Raw genomic sequence first — 7,230 nt, 5'->3', positions numbered from 1 at the left:
AAATATTCAATAATAAAACACAGCTGTCGGCGCGCTGGCGTTTCCCAAGCAGACTTTGTCATTCTTGCCATTAGAAATGCTGACAAAGTAAAAAACTGTCAAATGAAAGCCAGTTTTCTCCCACCCCGCCCCACCCAGGAGGGAGGTTTTTGTGAACTGCCGTCTAAATATTCACTTAGAACTTGAACGATCCAAAAAATAATCCAAGACAGAACTTCTTGGAAACACATTTGGAACCAAGCGCTTGTGAGAGACCTTGGTTGATCTTGGCTGGGACAATCGCTTTGGTTTGAAATCTGTGTCTTGATTATTAAAAAGCCCTGGAGTCCCGTCCTTGGCTCGCCGCAGGGGTAATTAACCAGGAAGTTTCTTAGCTGACACCGTGAGATGGAGCTGACGGCGTCGTCAGCAGGTCTCGCTGGGACTTTATGATAATAAAATCTTACCATCGTTAACGTCCAGAAAGAAGGACCCAGATGTGGGAGAAGAGAAACATCTGGAGCCACGCTCGATCCTCTGGCTCAAAGTGTCCCCCTCCCTGGGTTTCCAAGGATGGCATCAGAAATGTTGGTAATAAAAACACAACTTTACAGGGGCAGGGAGAAGAGGAAGGCAGAGGACACGGTTCTGTGGAGTTCTGCGGTCTTGGGTGTTTTTCTCATGGGGAAGAGACTTTCGAGTCAAACATACACATCAAAGCCAGGGTCTGTGGGGCGAGGAAGAAAGCGAAGGAAGGGAGTTGAGATTCTGGAAGCAGAGAAAGAGCAAGAAAGAGAATAAATAAAGCAAGGCAGGGGCTTTCCAGGGACCAGGAAGATTCAAAGCCCAGAAGATCAATATACTTAAATCTCTGCACCTGAAATGCAAAAAAAGTAAAATAAAAGAAGCAGACCTCATTTTTAAAAAAGCACAGAAGGCAATGGAACCTTGGAGAAGCATGGGGTGGAGGGAGTTCAAGGCATTGACTAAAGGGCTCATGAGAAGTTTCAGTAGAAGAAGTGACATTCTGGCTGTGTTGCTGAGGGATGTGTAGGAGTTTTCCAGGCAGACCAAACCATAGGTGCCAAGTGTTAAATGCATGAGAGAGCCAGCAAGTTTTCTTCTTTGTCTTCATGAAAGAAAGAGGGAAAAAGACAATCCTGTGTACTAAGAACCCCACTCGCACCTCTAGAGCCAGGCATGGTACTCCCACATGGGCTGACTGGCTTGAAGTCAAACAGAAAACTTTTGAAAAGCAAAGTGCAACGCCCTCTCTGTCTGTGGGCAGGAAGGCCCGAGGGCTCTGGGAACACACTGCTGAGGCGTCATACCTGACTCTCTGAGCCTGACCCTCCCGAGACGGCATGGTCATGGTACCCAGCCAGATACTACCCAGCAGGCGCTGCCCTGACCCCCCATGGCACTCTGCCCTCCCTGTGGCCATCACGACTCCATCTCGGTGACTAGTTCAGGAGTTACATTAGGAAGCAGATTTGGAATTTTGGGGGTGAGCATGGAGGGCTCGTCCTTCTTCTGCACTCATTGAGGCCCCAGTTCCATCACATGCCTGTGACCCAAGCCCACTTGGGATCAGCCACCTCCCCTTGCAGGACAGAGTGACCCAATCACCAGCCCATCTAATCAGAGAGGAGGCCTGAGGACAGGGGCTGGCGGCTCTGGGAAGTCTGGAACTGGGCGCAGGAGTTCTGGCCTCAGGATGCTACAATGACACCTGCCTCACAGGGCTTGTGGTCTGTCCACCTGGGCTCCAGAAGATCTTTCTCCAGGGAGAAGACACATGAGATCCTTCAGGACATGGAGTTGGCAGGACAGTCCCCCAGCTGTCTTCCTGCTTAGCCACACCACGAAAGTGTCCATGGCCTTCCCTGAGAAAAGAACGATTATCACTGGATGATAAGCTTGTGACCTTGTGCAGAAAACAGTCTTGTTTTAAGCCATGATAAACCAGAAGCTCTCAAGCTGAAAAACCATGTTAAGTTCACAAATAAGCAAGAGGGGTTTTTTTGTTTGTTTGTTTTTAATTTGTCAAATGGCTTCTCTTGTTAAAATGATGCTCAGAACACTCTGGAGTATTGGACATAGACTGTGTCTTGACTGGGTGGTGGTTACACAGGTGTATACATTTGTCAAAAGTCATCAGATTGTAGACTTAAAATGTGCACATTCAGTTGTTTGTAAATTGCAATGATCTTACAGTGTCTCCTCCTTGGAAGAGGACCTTCTGGCCCTGGCAGACCACAAGCCCTGCAAGACAGATGCTGCAGCAGCATGCTGAGACCAGAACCCCTGTGCCCTGCTTTGGTGCCTTCCCAAAGGCCCCTTGATTTACAAAAAATGTACTAAAAGATTTTCAGTGCCATGCCCTCTTTGTGAAAGATAGTTGCATCACAGAATCCAGCTTTGAACGACCATAAACTGCGTCTCACAGTGATTCCTGCCTTGGTGACTCTTCCGCCTGCTATTTGCTGTTTGAGTTCTGAGTACATTTCCCCAAAGTCTCCAGAGAAACTGGCCAGCAAGTGGCCCTGCCACTGGATGCTGCTATGAGCACAACACACTAGTGACAAACAGGCAGTGGCGGGAGGACATTGTGACTTTAAGAGTGACTTCCTTGGCAGGGAGGAGGACCCGCAGCTGTGTCTTTTTCTCAATTCCATATTTTTTCCCACTTCTCTCCTTTGCTCAGAAGCGTGTGATGTGACCGTAACAGAACCCTCAGATGCCGACTCACTGGTTCCGTCCAGGTGCGGGGAGGGGGATGCCCTAGCCCAGCCACAGTGGCTCTTCCTCTATAGGTAAAGTCACCATCGGCTAGGGAGACCGAGCAGAAGCTGGAGGCCATGCACAGCCTGGCTGTCCTGTTCCCCGGAGCCCGAACCTGGCTGCTCTGTTTCCCCCTTTGCCCTGCACTTCCTTGGAAGAGCTCTTGGGGTGCAGAACGGATGCTTTCTTCTTTGCTGGGAGCATAACAGGCTTCCAGGAAAGTACAAAGACCTCGACCTGCACCAGGGGAAGCCCCCAGGAGACCCGTGCCCCCATGTCAGCCTCCGCAGAGCCTGACTTGCGGCCTGCCCACACAGCTCACCCTCCAGAGCACAGCGACATTTTGGCCACCTGGAAAGGGTTCATGCCACGCAGGCAGGCCTCCCCCGTCCTATACCTCGACTCAGTGATCCAAGGGGACCCATGGGCTAGGCAGCTTCAGCTAAAACAATAGGACGTTGTGTAGAAAAACGATGTGAAATGCATTGTGCTTCCATGACGAGGTTCGTATTTACCCCAGGTCACTGCCAGAGACCAAGGCTCCTTGCAGATGGGTGCGAGGCGTCCCGCGTGGAATGAGTTCCTATGGAAACACGGCGCCCTGTGGGGGCAGGAAGACAGCTTTGCAAAAAACGGCCTTTTCTGTGCGTTTTTGTCACACAGACGAAAGGGAGTACAGAGTCCAGGATGGAAAATTCCCTCTTCCCTCCCAGATCTGCAACCGTGTGACTTTCATGCCGTCTCCTCCCCACAGCCATCTCCGTTATTGGTGGCAGCCACTGGGGTCTCTTGGAGAGCCTCCCCCGTGAGAGACCCTGGCTTATCTTCTAAGACCACTTGAGCTGTGAAGCGGAGGACGTCTAACTCTGAGGTCCACAGACATTCATTGTGAACCTACTGGAGGTGGGCGGTGGAAGCAGCCGGTGCTTGCCCTGCACCGGTCATGGAGACCCTCACGCATGTAGGCTCATCAGATCTTTACAACATTCCCAGGAGAGGTATATGTGGCTATCCTCACTTGATAGAAGAGGAAACTGAGGCACAGAAAGGTGAAGTAACTTGCCCACTGTACTCAGTGGAAGAGGCAAGAACCCCATTTGCCTGGCCGCAGAGTCAGGGCTCTCACCCACTGAGGTACTCACCCTAGAAGACGTGTGAGCCCAGAATTCAAGAAAGTCCCAACTTAATGAGAGACAGACTTGGCAACGCTACAGACTCCAAAGCCTGGCTGCAGGGCCTCAGCCTCCCTCAGGGGGCTTGTCCAGGGTCGACACTGGACCTACGTAGCCAGCTGTGGATGCTCTGACCCTGCCCGGGGTCACCTGCCCTTCTGTGGATGGACCTCTCCTCGCAGGCATGGCCCTGGGGCAGGGACTTTGTTCTTCCATAAAAGGAAGCCATATTTGCAAAAAGCACCACATTTGGCTGGTGAAGTTCGTCCAATCCAAAGTTGTGCCCAAGTTGTTGTAATTCAAACTCGGATGTCGGTTTCAACCCCTATTGCACAACTATTTTGAGCCCAGGAAAGCCCACAAGCGTGTCTATTCTGAGACAACGACACAAAAAGATCCAGTTAGAAAAATGTTCAGAGAAACTTGGGAATTATAATTACTCCTACACCCGAGAGCGTTCAACTGCTCTCATTTCATCAAGTGGCTTTGCAGAAATTGCACGTTAATGTTCTGCCCTAAAGGCACTTGGGGATGGATGGGGATGACAGCATCTTTAACTGATAGAAGGCTCCCCACGGAGAGGCCGAGGGAGACATGGAGCCCAGGCCTCCAAGCTGAGCAGGTGTCCCTGGGGAGGTATGGAGAGGGTCCCATGGCAGTGCCAACCAGCCCAGAGCCAACCACGGGGAAGAGAAGGGAAAGGCATTGGGGAGAGAATCAGGGTACAGATTATACATATCCGATTTATTTTTAAAATACTGTTGGCTGCTTTCACTTGGTGACCATTTGTCACCTGGCCAGGACGGTGCTAAACCCTGAACAGGGATGAACTCATTTAATCATCCAAACTATACTTTAAAATATTTTCTACTAGGGCTGGGCGTGGCAGCTCACCCCTGGAATCCCAGCACTTGGGAAGACTGAGGCAGGAGAATTGCTTGAGCCCCGGAGTTCAAGACCAGCCAGGGCAACACAGTGAGACCTTGTCTCTATGAAAAATTAGCCAAGTGTGGTGGTGCAAGTCCCAGCTACTCAGGAGTCTGAGACAGGAGGATTGCTTGAGCCCAGGAGTTGGAGGCGGTAGTGAGCCATGATTGTGCTACTGCACTCCAGCCTGGGTGACAGAATGAGACCCTGGCTTAAAAAAATTTAAATTGAAAAATCCCTTTACAGCTTGAAAAACTAAGGCAGAGAGATGTTTGATGATCCTGGGAACTAAGTTAGCAGTGTAGAGCGATGAAGTGATGACTTGAAACCTGGACCCCGACTCCTGGGTCTGACTTCCATCTCACAGGTCACAGGCATCCAGAATCTGTGAGGGTGACCTTATTTGGAAAGGAGGTATTTGAAAGTGTAATTCAAGGAAGGATAAAGAATGAGGTCAGCCTGGATAACTGGGTGTGCCCTGCGTCCAATGACTAAGAGTCTAAAAGATACATTGAGGAGAGGCACAGAGAGGAGGATGCCGTGTGACACTGGAGGCAGAGCCTGGAGTGAGGTATCCACAAGCCAAGGAAGCAAGGCATGCTCCTTCCCTGGAGTCTCCAGAGGGAGCATGGCCCTGCTCCCACCTTGACCATGAATTTCTGACCTCTAGAACCGAAAGAGACGACCTTTCCAATTTTCTAAGCCCCCAAGTTTGTGGTCATTTGTCATGGCAATCCCAAGACAGAACTCCTGGATATCAGTACTTTTCATATTAAGAATGATAAGCTTGCAGGTCACGGTGGCTCATGCCTGTCATCCCAGCTCTTTGAAAGGCCAAGGCAGGAAGATTGCTTGAGCCCAAGAGCTGGAGACCAGACAGGGCAGCATAGTGAGACTTTGTCTCTACAAAAAAAAAATTAGCCAGGTGTGATGGTATCCTCCTGTAGTCCCAGTTACTCAGGAGGTGGAAGGCTTGTCTGAGCCCAGGAGGTCAAGGCTGAGGTGAATCATGATCATGCCACTGCACTACAGCCTGGGCAACAGAGTGTGACCCCTGACTCCAAAAATAAAAGAGGATATAGCCGGGCTCGGTGGCTCAGCCTGTAATTCCGCGCCTTTGGGAGGCTGAGGTGAGTGGATTGCCTGAGCCCGCGGGTTCAAGACCCGCCTGGGCAGCGAGACCTCATCTCTACAATGAATCAAAAAATCAGCTGGGCGTGGTAGCACATGCCTGTAATTCTGGCTACTTGGAAGGCTGAGGCGGAAGGATCGCTGAAGCCCAGCAGGTCGAGGCTGCGGTGACCGGGAGCGGCCACTGCATTCCAGTCTGGGCGACAGTGAGACTCCAACTCAAAAAAAAATAAAAAAAAAATAAAAGAGGATAAACTGAGGCTCAAGGAGTTCAGTGGTTTGAAGCACAGATGGCAGGTAGTCCACAAGGGCTGCAGACCCCAAGTTGTTTTTGCCGTGAACATGGTTCTGCCACCAGCCTGGGAAGGGCCTTGGGGTCAGCATTTCTAGGAGGCATCTTGGGGTCAGGAGAAGAGAAAGGTTATGGCCCCAGTAGGGGTCAGCACCAGGAAGAATCAGGGAGCCAGTCTTGCAGTGTCCATGATGGAGCGTGGCTTGGACAGAGGGGTGCGTGGCCACCATGTACTCAGCACTTGGGCCTCCTTGGGCACTTCCAGTTACTTATAGGAACAAAGGCAGCCCACGCCAGGCCAGGATGCTCTGACTGACACCTCTTCAGTGTGTGGGCCCAAGATCCCAATCTCCAGCTCGGAGCAGTTTTGAGTAAGCGGCGGGGAAGGACGCGAGTGGCAAGTTCACTAGACAATACCAGACACCACGCTGTCATGGTCAAGGGGGTGGTTCCAGACCCAAGAAGAAGTGGCTTTCTCCTCATCCCTCAAGCCATCCTGCCAAGCACTGGGGTTGGCTGAGGATTCGGAGGAATGATCACAACAATAGTCATAAAGTGTTAAGTGCTCCTATGTGCCAAGTGCTGGCTCTGGGTCAGGCACAGCTCTAAGCCTTCCACGTGGATGGCCTCGTGGTCAGGGGCCTCCAAGGTAATGCCATCCTCACCCCTTCTTTGTGGAGAGAGGGAGAAAGAGAAGTCCGGCCCGGGCAGATCCTGTTCATCAGGTTTCATGGTCAATAGATTTCAGAGCAAAGGTTTCAGCCTCATTCTGCGAGTCCAGAGGCTTGTTCCTGGCCTCCGTTTTACCAAGCTGCCCCTGTGACCTGAGCACTTTGCACCACGTCTGTCCTCCAGATTCCAAAGTTCAAAAATAGACCCATTTGCCTTGCCCTCCGAACCCTAACAGTGCCTTCCACGGGGGCCTCCATGCATACCCAAGTGGGA

This window comes from Carlito syrichta, unplaced genomic scaffold, assembly GCF_000164805.1.
Source record: "Carlito syrichta isolate Samal-C Ts95f unplaced genomic scaffold, Tarsius_syrichta-2.0.1 Scaffold308174, whole genome shotgun sequence".
Lineage (NCBI taxonomy): Eukaryota > Metazoa > Chordata > Mammalia > Primates > Tarsiidae > Carlito > Carlito syrichta.
The sequence above is the reverse complement of the archived record's forward strand: the minus strand, read 5'-3'. Positions refer to the sequence as shown.